Source organism: Saccopteryx bilineata, chromosome 5, assembly GCF_036850765.1.
Source record: "Saccopteryx bilineata isolate mSacBil1 chromosome 5, mSacBil1_pri_phased_curated, whole genome shotgun sequence".
Lineage (NCBI taxonomy): Eukaryota > Metazoa > Chordata > Mammalia > Chiroptera > Emballonuridae > Saccopteryx > Saccopteryx bilineata.
The window spans coordinates 22,009,208-22,027,291 of NC_089494.1; the positions used below are offsets into that span (position 1 = coordinate 22,009,208).

General features: G+C 34.1%; 1 protein-coding gene across 1 annotated transcript in view; it reads right to left on the minus strand.

Annotated features, from left to right (window-relative positions):
- Positions 1 to 2,563, minus strand: part of VWC2L (von Willebrand factor C domain containing 2 like) — a 171,933-nt gene extending 169,370 nt beyond the window's left edge. Inside the window, exon 1 of the mRNA XM_066279760.1 lies at positions 1,807 to 2,563. The gene's annotated coding sequence lies outside the window, so the exon portion shown is untranslated. The remainder of the gene's footprint in view (positions 1 to 1,806) is intronic.
- Between the last annotated feature and the right edge of the window lie 15,521 nt (positions 2,564 to 18,084).

The window sequence follows — 18,084 nt, forward strand, 5'->3', positions numbered from 1 at the left end:
AGGCCTTCCTACTTCTTCATGTCCATAATCGGAGAACAATGGTCTCATTATGGGTTACTTGTTTCAGTGAACATAAATCTGAGTTTTGAAACTTAGCTAAGAAGAAAAATAGCATAACTATTCCACAGTGAGTAAGAGAAAGAAAAATTTTAAAAAGCATACAAAAAATTTCCTATATTTAAAATAATTTATTAAAAATATACTTATTTGTATTATTTTCCACATCTTTATTTTACTCAGAGAGTAAGCTCCTAGTGGGCAGGAAAAATATATCGGAATTCTTTAGAGCAACTTGAATTTAGTATTCATGTGTATACTCTTGTTTCTCTTCATATTGTATAAATCTTTCGCCTTTTAGTATTCATGTAATACCATTTGATTGGGTTATTTTAAGATATAATACCTTTGAATAGTTTGAAAACATGCTTCTCTTGATATGCCAAAGATATTTGGCATAAAGAAAACCAGAGTAAAACTCTTTATTGGTTTCATAGAATAGTAACAAGGTGTAGCTATTCATAGAATATATCCCTTATTAGTTTGGTAGCATTGACTCTGGTCAACTTAGATTTAGTGTTTGTGTGGAACATTGCTAGTGAGTTCCTTTTAAATGTTTAAAAAGAATAACATATAAAGACTCTGGGTAAAATGACTTTAGGGAATAATAAATGAAAATGTCAAATAGATCATTTGTCTAGTTAAATGTTTTTGGCTTTATGCCAAATATCACTAAAATTGTATATAGAATATTTTCAGATCACTTATAAATATTATTTCCTGGTTTATTTTCAGATTATAATAAGAGCAATAATAAACCATTTCTTTTTAGTCTAATGTATGGAAGATACTTTTAAATAAGGTAAAGATGGCATTAGGAAACTTCATGAACTATAAAATTAGCATTTTAAGTTAGACATCAAATCCTAGTAATAGTAAAATGAAAGGTAGTATATTCATGCTCTCTCTTCAAGAAAAAACTGCTCTCTAATATTTGAATTCCTTTTGAGTAGGTAATGATAAATAAGATGGATTTCTTTTGAACTATGTCAAAAATAATGAGTCATGACAGAACAAAAAATGCAAACCTATAATTCTACTTGAGAAGCTGGAAGCTCCCTTTGTCAAGGCATTTTTTTCTCTTAAATTACTACATAGGCTACAAATATAAAGAGAAGCTTCTGAAAAAGCATATATATATTACTAATTAAGGCATAGATTTTATACATCTCTCACATATTTAAAAAGTTTATTTTGGAAGAAAAAAATCTATTGTGCTTCCTTATAGTATTCCAATAGTACCAGTCAATACATGCAAGATAAGCCATATAAAATACCCATATCATTCTGCTTCAAAAGGACATAGACAGAAATGATCTCTCTGAAAGCTACAGGTAGGCATTAATGTCAGGTTATGGTAAATGTAAACTTAAAGGTAAAAAAGGGGTGTAATATCTACTTTACATAAACATTCACATGCTTTTATTATATGAAATACCTTATAAAATCTGCATGAAGAAATCAAGGTTTTCTTTCTAATATAACAAAGTTCTTAGGGTATTTAAATTCTTTTCTCTTTACAACTGAGCTGTTTTTACTGCAGTTTAAGATATTATTTAGCAGGAAAAATTACAGAAATCCAGTAAAATGTTTATCTGGAAATTTTTAATAAGTAAGCAAACATTTCTAAATAGAGGATCACTTTCCAGCTAAACTTTCCTCCCTGCCCACACTGCTACATATGCTTTAAAATGACTGTATTTAATCATTGAGAAAACAAACATAACTCATGTCATAAGATTCACTTACCTAATCACTCTGGAGGTTAATGGTGGTGATGGGGGTCATAGACCAATATGAACTAAAAGATCAGGTATGTTTTAAGAAAGTAGTTCCTCTTTAATTATCCAAAAAAATGCATTTTCAGGCTTGAATTAAAGGCAATTCATTCTCTCTACCTCCCATTTCAAACCACAGTCAAGAAGCAGTCTCCCGCCCTTACAGAGAGAAATACAGCAGACACACATAAGAAATATGCTTTAGACTTGTCTTCAAAATTCAAAGCAAAAAGCAATTTTGGTCCTGTAGAAATCCAGACCCCAGTAGCAGAATCATGTTGAACTTATTTTAGCATTTTCTCAGATTCTTCTATGAAATTTCCCGGCTGATTACGCCTCCTCCACACATGAGTTCACTTACACAGTGTTTGCTACGGCAGTAGAGGTGATTTGGCTAGGCTCTACGGATCACAAACAGCAACAGCATGCTGTAGCTTAAAGCCTTCTCCGCTGGCAATAACAGTGGCATCATCCACAATATGTTGCTCGAATCCCCTCTTACACACCAGAAAATACTAACTGTGGACGTGAAGAAGAGGAGCAACTTTAGCTGGTTTTCTGCATCACCACGAGCAGTTTGCAGACTGCTGATCTGGAGCTCATTCTGCCGGCAGCCGGGAATTCCTCAGCACCACGGACAGCGCCAACTGGCTTCTGAGCCCATCTCGGTTGAAATCCCGAGCTGCTCCTTTAGACCAGGCTAGTGTTCTCTAAGCAGTCGCACTTTATACAGCTGATGCATGCATCGGAGGGGGGGCGCAGGGGGGGGGGTATTTTACGTGCGAGACACTTATTTGCATTGAAATTACAATAAAATAATAAAAAAACAAACATTATAATTATACTTAATGCATTTTTTGGATGAGCTGCAGAGATGAAAGTTCCGGAAGAGCTTTGCATTTAGATTTAAGCCAGCTGCAGTCTCTGATAATTATTAATAGATAAAGCATAATTGTTGCCAAAGAATCTGTAAAAATGCATGGTCCCCAATTCTAATTGACTCTTTGGTTGCAGACACACTTTTCCTCTGCTACATGGTTAAACTTCAGGTATTCCTGCAGCTTGAATTTGATTTTTTAAAAAGTAGCCTGGTTCTCCTGCAGTTTGTTCTCTAACATTCAAAATCAATCTCCTGTAATTCATCTAGTCTGTCATTAGGCGTCATTGTAAAGCTGTTTCTTCCAAACCCCTAGCAAATAGTATCAAAATAAGAAGAAAGACCCAGGCACAAATAAAAGAGTAGAAAGTTTATTATTTTTATTTATTAGTAACATTGTGAACATTAAAATACTTGTTCAAAACATGTTTTAAAGCTAATTGTAAATGTTACCTGCTGGAATGTTTAAGCAGGTCTTGACTGGTTTGGGACTATCTGAGACATTTTCAAGCCTTGAAGGGAATACCTCTGCAGTGGGACATGCTGACCATCAAGACCATATTCGAACACTGCCGTCAGAGTCTCCGGAAAACAGAGTCTCTCCTCGCTGAGAAAACACGACTGTATGAACTTCATTCTCATGGCCCTCCAATTTGTGAGTCTTCCATGATTTAAGATCCAGTAAATGGAGAATCCCACTGCCACTCGCCTGAGCTAATACTTGACCTGAGAGGGAGGGGAGAGAGAGAGAAAGAGAGAGAGAGGAAAATATCAAAGTTGTATTTCAAGCAGTCACAGTTTATAAGCAGTAGAATATACAGTTTTGTTTCCATTTTAATTTGACAGACTCATTTTATGTTAGGTATCAATCACTACATATGAACTAACTCCTGTCAGTGTAGACAATAATTCCAGTCAAAATTAAGACATGGCAATGATTAAGTTATAAAAATTTTAAATGAGAAAGAAAAACCTAATGTGTTACCTACTTTATATGCACAGGTCATCAAATGCCCTGCTAGTGTCCTTATATTTGGGATTAATAAATAATTTTGAGAAGATGAACTTGAAAGCACTAAGCAACACAACTTTCTTTTATAAGTGTATTATTTGTGAAAAATTGCTAAACATAGCTTCAAATGTATTTATGGAAAAGATACACACATATATAGAATATGAGTTATGAGTTATTTATATTTTAAATTTTCTGCTAATCTTAAACTTTTATTATTATTATTATTATTATACTAAATTGTTACTTAAACTATAATAACACATTTATGCTTTTAAAACTGTGACACTTATTAACAAATTAAAACAAAAATAACATTTAAAATGAAAATAACTTCATTTCAGGAATAGCATTAGTTTTTATACTTTATTTTAAAATTCATAATTCTGTTAAATTTTTGTTACATACAAGAACTGAATGCAACAGAGTATTTTCATAATTTTTATACCATATATTTTTGAGTGAATAATTTTATTAAAGGGAAAAACATATCAGCAATACAATTCTAACTAATACTTTCATTTTTAAAAGTTCAGTAGCGGCCCTGGCCGGTTGGCTCAGCGGTAGAGTGTCGGCCTAGCGTGCGGAGGACCCGGGTTCGATTCCCGGCCAGGGCACACAGGAGAAGCGCCCATTTGCTTCTCCACCCCTCTGCCGCACCTTCCTTTCTGTCTCTCTCTTCCCCTCCCGCAGCCGAGGCTCCATTGGAGCAAAGATGGCCCGGGCGCTGGGGATGGCTCTGTGGCCTCTGCCTCAGGTGCTAGAGTGGCTCTGGTCGCAATATGGCGACGCCCAGGATGGGCAGAGCATCGCCCCCTGGTGGGCAGAGCGTCGCCCCATGGTGGGCGTGCCGGGTGGATCCCGGTCGGGCGCACGCGGGAGTCTGTCTGACTGTCTCTCCCTGTTTCCAGCTTCAGAAAAATGGAAAAAAAAAAAAAAAGTTCAGTAGCAAACTATCAAGGAATTTGGAGATAAGTAAAAGCAATAGATTATGTTTACATAAATTCAGTATGTGGGGTAAATCAATATGATATTAATACTACTCATGAGATTATCCAATAAAACTTAGAAGGTATATGGTATTATTTAGTAACAACAGTTAAATTTATTAAACTCAATATGCTAGACACTAGATTTAGTCACATGACACAGAATCTTTCATATAATATTTACAATGATCTAGTAATAAAGAAAATAATAGTAACTCCATTATGTAGGTGAAGAAAAACTAAGAAACTTGCTCAAGATGATACCTACCCTATAAACAAAAGGAGCTAGCATTTAATCACAAACACTTTGGAATATGCTTTCTACATCCAATTAACACTGCTATCAATGATACCTTCTTGACAATTTTACATAGATGAAAATAGAACTTGTCCATCGCATCATGAAGATTCTATATGATATCATCATAAAAGTCACAGTAAAATATTTAATCACATATTATACTAAAAATTTCCATAAATGTCTCTAAAACAGAGAAAAGTTATAAAAGTAAAGCTAACCATGATAAATATAGCTTATTTGCAAACCTTATAACTACTGGGCTTCTTCATCTAGAACAAAGCCTGACACAGCAAAGATCCTTAGGATGGATTAAAGTGTCCAAAGCAGCAGATGTGAATATTTATTATAAACCCTTTTCTACAAAGTCTTTGCTGACAGAAGCACTGCCTATGGATTTCACTTCCTGCCTCTACAGGCAGTTGCTGCTTGTGACTTTTCTAAGAATCAAACAAATAAGTTTTTTCTTGGATTGTTGATATAACAGCAAGGAAGAGAGCAAACATTTTTTTACTATTTTTGAAACCAAACAGAATCAAACCCATAAAGAAAAAAATGAAAGAATTAGCATTAAGTCCTTATCTTTTATGAAGTCAAATCTGTAAAAATTATAACTAGAAATAATTATAAAGGGGCTTGGTAATTTCTGAAAGTTTGTTTAATAAAATAGAAGAAATAATACTGGAATTTAATAATAGGATTATATAATTAAGCAGCACCACGCCTCAAGTATTTTTTAAAAATGTTGTCTTTGCTAGAACAGACTTGAGTAGCAAGTTTATGGTAAGGTTTTTCAGGTCTACTTGAACTAAGAGGTATAAATTTACAATCATGTTTAATTGAATTAAAATTATAATGAATTAAGGTGAAGATGGCCCAGCATTTATGGTTTAAGAAGACCCAGAATTTATGCCCTGGCCAGTTGGCTCAGCGGTAGAGCATCGGCCTAGCGTGCGGAGGACCCGGGTTCGATTCCCGGCCAGGGCACATAGGAGAAGCGCCCATTTGCTTCTCCACCCCTCCGCCGCGCCTTCCTTTCTGTCTTTCTCTTCCCCTCCCACAGCCAAGGCTCCATTGGAGCAAAGATGGCCCAGGCGCTGGGGATGGCTCTGTGGCCTCTGCCCCAGGCGCTAGAGTGGCTCTGGTTGCAACATGGCGACGCCCAGGATGGGCAGAGCATCGCCCCCTGGTGGGCAGAGCGTCGCCCCCTGGTGGGCGTGCCGGGTGGATCCCGGTCGGGCGCATGCGGGAGTCTGTCTGACTGTCTCTCCCTGTTTCCAGCTTCAGAAAAATGCAAAAAACAAACAAACAAATAAAACAAACAAAAAAAGAAGACCCAGAATTTACTTTTTTCCCACTGACACCCCAAATATACACCTACATATAAAACAATGCCCCTTGGCCCTGGCCTGTTGGCTCAGTGGTAGAGCGTCGGCCTGGTGTGCAGGAGTTCCTGGTTCGATTCCCAGCCGGGGCACACAGGAGAGGCGCCCATCTGCTTCTCCACCCCTCCCCCTCTCCTTCCTCTCTGTCTCTCTCTTCCCCTCCTGCAGCCAAGGCTCCACTGGAGCAAAGTTTGCCCGGGCACTGAGGATGGCTCTGTGGCCTCTGCCTCAGGTGCTAGAATGGCTCTGATTGCAGTAGAGCTACACCCCAAGATGGGCAGAGTATCGCCCCCTGGTGGGCATGCTGGGTGGATCCTTGTCAGGTGCATGCGGGAGTCTGTCTGACTGCCTCCCCATTTCCAGCTTCGGAAAAATAAAAAATAAAATAAATAAATAAATAAATAAAACAATGCCCCTTGAAGAACAGCTTCTGCACAACAAATGATAAAGGAATCAAACAGAGAAGGATAGGAGAGAAGGAGACATGGAAGTCATGGGGAGCCTACCCTAACATGTGACTTGTAGTAGAGAGAAGTATTACTTAGAGTCCTTGCAGACATACTCACTTATTTTGGAATATAAAAATAAGACAGCAATTTAAAGGTTTCTTAGACTATACATGAAAAAAATTCCATTTACTGACCCCAGGGTCCTACTATGGCTGGAGAACTGCAGGACATTTCAGAATGTGTGGAAACTCTCTGGGACTAGAGGTATCTGTGAACAACGTGGTTACATTACTCATCTACCTAGATAGTGTGGGTGGAAGCCTGGTCCCAGCACTATAGCCACCCTGTACGGCCTCCACAGTATGCCCTAGCCACCTTGGCCAGTGCTTGCTACAGTCCTAACCAATAAAAAAAAACAACCCCAATTAAAAAATGGGTGGAAGACCTGAATAGATATTTCTTCAAAGGAGATAGGCAGATGGCCCATAGGTATAGGAAAAGATGTGCAACATCACTAGTCATCAATAGGGAAGTGATATCATCAAAGAAATTAAATCAAAATCACAATGAAATATCACTTTACAATTCTTAGCATGGCTATTATCAAAAAGTCAACAAATAAGTGTTAGAGAGGATGCAGAAGAATGAGAAACCTTAAGCACTATTAGTGAGAATGTAAATTGGTGCAGGCACTATGGAAAACAGTATGGAGGCAACTCAAAAATAAAAATATTACTGCCATAGGACACAATTCTACTCCAGATATTTATCCAGAGAAAATAAAAACACTAATTCAAAAAGATATGTGCAGATCTATGTTAATTGAAGCATTATTTACAGTAGTCAAACTATGGAAGCAACCCAGATGTCTATCAATGTATGAATAAATAAAGAAGATGTGGTATATGTAATGAATACTATTCAGCAGTGAAAAATATACTCTTGTGATTTGCAACATTAATGAACCTAGATGATAACATACTAAATTAAATATCAGACAAAGAAAGACAAATACCAGGTGACTTCTCTTATATATGAAATCTAAAATCTAAAGAAACTAAACAAAAACAAAACAAAAAGCAGAAAAATACTCATAGATACAGACTGATCAGTGTGCCAAAAGGGAGGGATGTGAGGGATGGGTAAAGTAAAGATAGTGAACAAATAGGTATAAAGTTTCAATTATAAAAAATAAGTCATGGGGATGGTAAGGCACAGGCAATATGTTCAATAAGATTGTAATAATTTTATATAGTGACAGATAGTTATGAGAGTTGTGATGATCACATAGTAAGGTATGTAAATGTAGAATCACTATGTTGTATACCTGAAACTAATATATTATTGAATGTCAACTATACTTTAAAAAAATAAAGTATATTGGATTATTACAATTAGTTTTATTGGCAATTGAGATGCTGAACACTTTAGGGTTTGAAGGTTTTCAAATTGCAAATTAATATGTGTCAATTAATACATTAGAATTTAGTTGGTATGTGAGAGAGCTGACAGTCTCAAAACAAAATCACAGTATAATTATTGCTATGTTTCCAGAAAGTAGAGTGCTTACAGACATGTACATGGATATCTTTCTAAATATCTTGATGATTAGCAATAAAAAATAAAACACAATACAAATTATTTGTCATGTCAATGTCATAATCTTAGGGATAATTTTAGGGAATTTGGTAAATTTAGTTATATTAAAATTTGCTCAATGGAATTAAAATATAGTATAAATATAAATAAAATTTTATATTGTCACATAAAATTTAAAAAAACTTACCTTAATAATTCTTTTGTTAAAGTAAATATGCCTCGTAAAATGTAAAATAAAAATAAAGAAATTATGTTATTAAAAGTTTGTAAAACAAAATTTAAATGAAATTATTGATAACATTTAATTTCTGAATAGATTATTTAAAATATCATTTACATTAGTATTTTAATGAGAATAATTAGATCAATTATAAATATATCCATATTATAAATACCACATAGTTTGAGAGTATATGATTAAAAAACAAAGAGTAGTAGTTTCTCAACATTGATTTAAAAATAAAGATAGCTAAATTGATTCATAAAAGTTATTAAAAATAAAATATAAATAAATATTTAAATATCAGTTGTGTAAAAAATGATGTTTCTTTTGTTAAGTTAACATGTGAGCTATTAGGATGCCCAAACTTTTCACATAATGAAGAAAAAATACAGAGTCTATGGAGGGACATTGATACAGTTTTTTTAATGATCATGTTTTGAATTACTATTATTTTATATAAATAATGCAGTAAAAATTAATATTAAGTGATTACAACTCTCTCTTCATGTACATATCTCTGAAAAACAATACTTTTATCTAGCAAGACTTCAGAGTATTTTCTTGTCAGTTAAATTAGTAACATTTTTGTTGACCAGTGTCATTAAGATAATGTATTGCTATCCATTTTACTCTATTGATAAACTTGCCAAGTTCTTTTGGCTAAAATAAGCACTAAAGTTCACCTACCCTCAAAGTATTGCTCGGCTATTGAATGAACCAACCTTTAAAAGTTAGTAGGTCTTTCAAATTGTAGTTCCAAATAAACTTATAAATTTCTTAAGATTATAAAGCTCCTTTATATCTTGCTTTAAAAGAAATTTTTTTTAAAAAGAGTAAGATCTTGAGTAAAGCAGACTCCATTATATTTGATATATAAAACTTGAATATTTCAATGTACTTGCTAATTTAACCATCACTAGCCAATAGAACTCTTGAAAAAGTTTATAGAATAAATTCCTCCATGCAAATCAAGTGGTAAAATTTTATCTGGACATGTGTAATCATTTTGGATGAACCAACATAAATTGGAATCTTTTATAAAAATAAAAGGCAAGGTCTGAGATGGTTAGCTCAGTGGATAGCACATTGGCCCAGTGTGCAGATGTCCAGGGTTCAATCCCCTGTCAGGGCACACATGAGAAGCAATGATCCACTTCTCTTCTCCTCCCTCTACCCATATCTCTCTCCTCACCTCTCATAGCCAATGGCTCTATTGGTTCGAGTGTCAGCCCCAGGTGCTAAGGATAGCTAGGTTGATTCAAGCATCCACTATAGAAGGGGGTTATCAGTTGGATCCTGGCAAGGGTGCACGCAGGGGTCTGTCTCACAATCTTTCCTTCACTCACTTAAAAATAAATAAATAAATAAATAAATAAATAAATAAATAAATAAATGTTAAAGTATATTGACACTTTTTCAAATTACAAAATTTTATATTAATTTTGGATACATACATGTGTGATAATTCAATTTTGATTTTCAGAATATATGCTAAAATAGGTAAGAGTTACCTTTGTTTGTTTGTTTTCAGTTTTTGAAATTGCTTTAATGAAAGAATGACTTTTTGGAAGTCCTTTGTCTGCCATTTTCAGTGATGTCAACATGATCTTGAATATAGAAAATATTATGGTGTACCAATTAGTATTAGATCTGATACACAGTTCATTAAAGTTGAAGAAAAGAAGAGTTATATTAAACTGTTCAATACTTACTTGCCGTTTAACCTAGACATTCTTCTTAAATTTAGGAATTCTGCATCTGCTTAATATTGTAATATTTTTGACACCAAACATAAAACGACATCAATGTTTAATAATGCTTGTTGCATAAGGAGTTGTAGTGTGATATAAATAGAAACACAAAGACCCTTATGATTTTTTTTAATAATAAGGATATGAGTCCATTTCTTCATCTTTTAGGTCTACCAGAGTAAGTTCATAGTAGCTCTCATTTATTGAGTCTCTTAAAGCTCCACATGTTACCTCATATGTTCAGCACTCAATCTCATGAGATTGATATCTTCTCTCTCTGATTAATGAAGAATAAGATGCAGAGAAGGTTAACCTGGGATTTGTATGAAAATCTTTTATATTCAATAGTCTTTCCTGAAAGTTTCTTTCACAAATTTAGACTCAGATAAGTGTGAGACTTTGGGCTTTTCTATGAATGCCACTAAATTTACTAGGTAAATAAGATTTTTAATTTACTGTTCCTGTTAATTATATAATTCTTTTATTCTGTGTTTATTTTACCACTTTGTGAAACTCTGAACCTAAAATAGCCATGTTCTTGCAGGTGTCATTCTATATATACAGCCATTAATTCTTAAATACACGAATTTTTAGTGCATAAATTGTATATACTAAAAATCATACCTAACTGATTCAAAAACCAATGGTGCATCCCTTCCCAAATCTCCAACAAAATTATTTTTCTAGTGTGTCCATTTCTATTTCAAATTCATATTCTCTTTTTTTCCAGATTCCAAAGGGCAGTAGCATTCATTTCTCAACTTTTTTCCCTCTCCATGTTCAATCCAAGTTCTATCCATTTTTCTTTACCAATTTTCTATCATTTTCCCATTTCTGATTATTAGATCCAAAATATTAAAGTCTTTAACTTTAGATATCACACCATTGAAATGATACCCCAGATCACCTTTTTGTTACATCTTTACTTTTAAATCTACCTATATTAATTCATAAGGTGTTTCTTCAATTATGTTACTTTCATCCTGATATACCATCTATTTGAATAGAATAGCAAAAGCAGCAGCAACAACAAAAAACTTTGTTTTAGACCCAAACAAAACAGGTGAGATAAACTGACGTTCCCAAGTTAAGAAAACGTCTTCATGGCAGTTGTAGAACCTGGGTGAATTAGATCTTTGACTCCAAATCAATGTTCTTTTTACTATTTCCCTCTGACACTAATAATGGTCCTAGAATCTTAGCATGTCTTTTGAGATCTCTACACTTCAAAACAAATCTGCATTTACTCATCCAAGTAGAATCTTAAGTGAACTCTATGTTCATCAAATGAGTTGCTAGCATTTCTTGAATATATTTTACACTTCCTCAGCTTTGGATTGTTACTCCTATTATTTTTTTGTACTATTTTTCTTAGCTGTCTCCATGGTCCCTGACCATATCTTTCCAATAAAATTCCATCTATTTATTAGTTCAAAATGACTTTCATTACCAGGTCAGTATAACGCATCCCAAGAGATTTTTCTCTTTTGAAAATATTTTTTTGCATTTTATTCATACACTCATGTGATAATAAGATGCTATAAATAATAGTTGACTGTGTATTTGTCCCACCTTCCTATATTTGTAATTACTCAGCATCAGTGGCTGTGTCATATTTTGCCTGACCCCAGCTTAGCACACTTGCTGTTGAAGTCAATACTCAGTGGAAATAGTAACAGTGCTTATTATTTGCCAAGTACAGTCCTATCTATATACACATTGTCTCGTTTTATCCCCACAACATCCTTACAAGGTAGCTATCTATATACCTGCACTATCTATTATAGCACTCATGACTCATATGTGGCTATGCAGAATTTAAAATGCAGCTCGTGCAAACTGAAATGTGCTATAACTGTACAATGCTCACTAGATTTCAAAAACTTGATATAAACAAAAATCATTAATAAATTTTATATTGATTACTTGTCAGTATTTTAGATATATTAAGTTACATTTTAAGTTATTTCCCTGTTTTTCTTTGAGTATGCAACCACTAAACATTTAAGATTATATATGGTTCACATTATAATTCAACTGGGCAGTGCTAGTACATATCCTGCTTCGTAGAGGAGGAAAATGAGGCTTAGAGAGATAATAAACAACTTCTTGAAGGCCACACAGCTTGTAAATAGTGGAGTCTGTATTTGAGATCCGTGTGACTCCAAAAAGTCACGCTCTTCTTTATCCTCGACGTCATACCCTAATACTTCCAGATGAATGTTTATTGATCGGTTCAATGTCGTCTCTCCCACTGTGATGAGGCTGTCCTCACTAAAATACAGCATGAGTCAGAGTAAACATCTCCTGGGTGTGGAGCTCCAATATCCAGCTGAATCTCTGCTCACTCCCAGGAGTACTTTAAAATTAATTTCTATTTAAGTTTAAGAAATATTTTAAAAGTTTCACTTCTGTGGTTACCCTAATAACCCTTATTGACTCTGAGAATCTTACTGTGCAATTAGCTTTCTGGGAATACACTAATTGTTTTGAAGGAAAAAAAAAGAATAGTTCTCATTTGGTTAAAATATTTCAACTTAATTTGTTTTGCATTAAAGATTCTTTCAGAATTAAAAAAAGAAAATTAAATTGTTAGATTGATAAAAATTATTATCTAAGATAGAGATATTGGGACCTTAATTGTTAATACTACAGTTCACATTCCCAGACATTCAAAATAAAAAATATGAGATGAATAAAACCTTTTAATAAAGTAAACTGGTGGTCCAGTTTTAAGAAGATACTGCTCAGCCACACATTCCACTGGTAATGTATTCATTTGACAGAATAATAGCAGTTTGTAATGGAACAGTTAGAGAAGGAAAATAGGCAGTGTAGGCTATGAAATTTGCTGAGTCATGTTAATAGGAACCTTTCAATAATTTTATTATTGGGGGAATAATTCACAATGCTAGTTAATACATCAAAAGTTAGAAGTTGAGCTTCCCTGGAAAACTTCTTAATTGATCTAGTAAGATTTACCCAGAAACCATCAGCTGCCATCACTGCTAACCAAGGCAGCTGTGGTAACGTATACTGTTTTGTGCCAAAGATGAACAGTCTTATTAGATCAGACTCATTAAAGGCTGTAAAATTGTAAGCACATTGTTTACAAAGTTAATTTAGAAGACATACTTTTCTTATTACTCTATGTCTATACACTTTTTAAAATTGAATTTATTGAGGTGACACTGGACAACAAAATGATACAAGTTTCAGGTGCACAATTCTAGAACACACCATCTGTACAGTGCATTGTGTGTTCACCACTTCCCGTCTCTGCCCATCAGCATCTCTCCCCAGATACCCTCCTCCACCTCCTGCTACCCCTCCTTTCTTAGCAGCCCCCACACTGCTGTTCGTGTCTAGAAGTTTTTTCACTTAACAAAGATATTGCCAAAAAGTCACAAAATTCACATGCATGTTTACTCCTGCTACAAAAAATATAATTTTCTAGCAATATTATGAATCAACATAATTATAACTATGCTGTTTTCTACTATTTATTCCATCAGAAATAGCCTCCTTTTGGATTAAATAGAATTGTCATCAGAAATAGAAGCAGATTCAAAACTTTAAGCTTATTCTAAATAATGAAAATGTGAATGAAATACATCTTACATTTCTCATTAAAATAACTTCAGTAATTTCTTACGATTATGCATGCTTGATTAAATTTTAAGCAAAGTACTTCCCCAACAAAATAAAACCACCCATTTTATATTTCATTTAAATTATTCTTACATACAGATTATAGGAAACTTTTTATCATAGATACACAAGAATGAAGTCTAGAATAATTGTGGGCCATATATGAAATAACATATCAGAAAGGAAAAGAGAGTTTTAGATCAATAAGGAAATGATTTTTATATACATCAGAAGCAATTTGAAGCAATTCTTTCAATCAATATAGATAGGCAGAAATGCTTCTCAGCATTTATTACCTGTGGAGAGCACTATTGATTAATTGTATTGATTTTTAGAATGAATGTGAAAAAGGATCAGTTGTTTCTTAAAATGATGCCCCAAAATGAAAAGTATCAAGAAACTATTTAAGTATTGAGGAATTGCTTTAATGACTTGACCTGAGTCAATACTCAGAATTTTAAAAAAAGAGATGTAAAATTTGAATTAGTTTATTTTGCATCCTATTGCTGATCAATATATATTACTTTGAAATTTGACTTGCTTAAGTGCTTAGGTTTTGGTATCAATTTATAAACTTTTTCAGTATTTTTACTAGGTATACATTTGCTAAGTCTCTTAACTTTTCTATTGTTTGTAGTACTACTTGAACAAAGATTTATTGGTATCAAAGTATAAATATAGATTAAAAAATAAATGCATTTCAAATTCCTTTGGGTAGAAACTCATGTCATAAACACAAAAATAGAGAGAACTTTAATATCTTTATTTAGGACCAGAGTCAAGCAGATATGTTTACCTTACTTAGAAATTAAATAATATATTAAATGAATATAACAGAGGTTGAAGATAAAAACTCCCATTACTTAAACTTGATATGAAATGCTATTTAATGAAGTATCCACAGAGTATGTTTTATATGTTTGTCCTAAATAGTTTTAAACAAATACAGTAATTATTTTTTGTCTTTCACATGAAATCCACTGTTGTTTAGGAAGGTTTTTCTTTGATATTGCAGAAATTTCTAAACTTGAACAGGTAAATAAATCCAAAAAGTATCTTTTCTCACTAGGACATGACTTTTGGCCTTATAGTTTTAAAAATATTTCCCTCCTATTAGGAGAGTATAAATAAGTATTTTCTTGAACAGGTGCTTTTCTACATGAGCTGTTTTCTGAATATTACAGAAGTCCTTTGTGAGATGTGCCTAAAATCCTTAAAATAGTCTAATTATTAAATCTATTTAAAATATCAAGAACCACCTGCTTTCATTAAGAAATCCTTGTAGACATGTGTCCTCACATGGTCTTTACCTATGCAGCTGATCAGTGTTGAAATAACATTCACAGACACCCATGCACCTGAAACTTTGCAAACATTTCAGAAAAACTTTTGCTGATGTTAGAAGAAAATCTAGCTTCGGTTCAGTTCTAGGGATCAGATAAGCTATGGTAAAGTGTGCTTCACAGACTGTGGTCTCTTCTTCCCCATTATTCCTGAGGATAGAAAGCCCTGAAGGCTTATATTTTATATCCAAAATTTAATTAAAACTTTATTATAAAGTAATAAAACCACCTTTAGCATTTCTCATTTTTTACTATTTAAACCACAACGTTTGCTACATTTTAAGACTCAAAGACTTAGAATTCCAATATTTTAGGAGTTTTTCTCTCCATGAATAGTCATGTCAACACCAACTTCATTATAGAGGAATTCCTCCCTTTCTGAATGCAGACTTTTATCAATGGGAAAAACATGATGTCAGCTTTTGTTAATTAATGTTGAGGTGGTTAATTATTATAATTGTATCCTTATTTTAGAAGCTAATTCTTTCCTACTCCTGGACAACATAGTCCATTGGATAAAGGTGGTTAATTATAAATCAGCACCACTAAACTATGAATAGTTACAGTCAAAAAGATGTAAATATACGAGAAAAGAATTATGGCCCAGATGATGCCCACCACCCACTCAAAGAAGAAAAGGATGACTGAATTATCAAATGTAAAAGTTTTGTGTGAGATTGCAGTAACTAAATAAGTTAGTTCAAAGACAGCATTCCTGTATTTGCTGATGTGTAGAAAATGATAAAATTCTCTGATATTATAGAGAGATTATAAATCTTTTCTAATTCATGACCTGAGGAAATACAAAGACCTAACACTTCACTGATATTTTACCTTCAAAATAATTTCAAGTGGTTGATAAAAGATAAAGGCAATTTTTTTCATTTATTAGCTCCTTTTTCCTGAATATTTTTTATTATATTATATAATCCCTTTAACCACAGGTGAAGAAAACATTATTTTCATTTTATAGATGAGATACTAAATCAGAAAAGTAATTTCTTTAAGATAGCGGACCTAGTAGAGCTAGAATACCAAGTCAAGATTGTCCCTAACTTTTCTATTCTGTAACCAGGAAAGAAAGGAAAGTAGTTACACCAGAAGGCTAAGTTACTTTGGCTGCTACGGGAAGTGTAAAATAAAGTTATATTAACTCATAATTCTGTGAAGGCATCTTTTTGTAAATATTGTATTCTGATTACCTGGCTTGTACCTCACAGAAAATTTAAAGAAAAATGTGGTTAGTTATTTACTCAGTCTACTTCCATCATGTTTTCTTCTTCTTCTTCTTCTTCTTCTTCTTCTTCTTCTTCTTCTTCTTCTTCTTCTTCTTCTTCTTCTTCTTCTTCTTTTTGGTATTTTTCTGAAGTGAGAAGCAGGGAGGCAGAGAGACAGACTCCTGCATGTGCCCAACTGGGATCTACCCAGCAAGCCCACTAGGGGGCGATGTTCTTCCCATCTGCAGCATTGCTCCATTGTAACTGGAGCCATTCCAGCACCTGAGGCAGAGGCCATGGAGCCATACTCAGCACCCGGGCCATTTGTTCCAGTGGAGCCTTGGCTGCAAGAGGGGAAAATAGAGAGACAGAGAGAAAGGAGAGGGGAAAGGGTGGAGTAGCAGTTGGTTGCTTCTCCTGTGTGCCCTGGCCAGGAACTGAACCCGGGATTTCCACATTCTGGGCCTATGCTCTACCACTTAGCCAACTGGCCAGGGCTCATACTTTCTTGTTCTTACCCTCTGAATCTGACATTCCACTTGTACCCAATGGGCATTTGCTAAAAGTTGGGAGACAGTTTGAGATTAAGGGCACTGGTGACTGCTTGGGGTTAAAAAGAGACACAAATCATTCCTTTATTTTCATTGAATTTATTAAGGTGACATTGGTTCACAAAACCAATGTATAGTTTTGTGAGACATAAATAAATTAGGTACATGAGATGTAAAAATAACCAAGTTGATGTTGCAATTAATTTTTTTAAGAAATAAAGTTTTAAGTTTTCTGAGTAAATGTAATATTAGGACATTTTTCAGTTGCAAGAGAGAAAAGTCAGCTCAAAGTGGCAAAGAGAAAAACTAGTTTAAGGATATATATTTATAATGCAGAAATATATGTAGAGTGAAATTAGAGACAGCTGGACCCAGCAAAGAGACTGATGTCACAAGAGCAACATGTCTCTGTCCCTCAGCTCTGTTTTCAGCAGTGTGAATTCACTCTACTCTCAGGCAGTTTCTCTCCACTTGGTGGCCATAGTAGGTTCAGGTTCAAAGCCTCCCAAATTCAGCATCTATGGAGAGACTCCTTTACTACCCAGCAGGTCTATATTGGGTAAAAACTGTCCCTCATTGGCCAGCTTTGATCACATGCATATCTCTGAACCAATTACTGTGGTTGGTATGTGGGAAGATGTGATGGACCAGACCAGGACTGAGGGCTCACTACAACAACTGAGAGTATGCAGAAACCCAAAAGGAGATCAAGATGCTGTTGTTGAAGAGAAATGGACTCTTTGCATGAAAGCAAACAAATGAACCTTACTTCAGATAGTCATTGCTGCCATGTAAAACCAGAGCCAATTTTTGCATTTAAAGAAATAATAATAAGCCATTCTAGACCACTGAAATGATACTTCTCTTTGTTCATTTATTTATTTATTTATTTTTATTTGGCAAT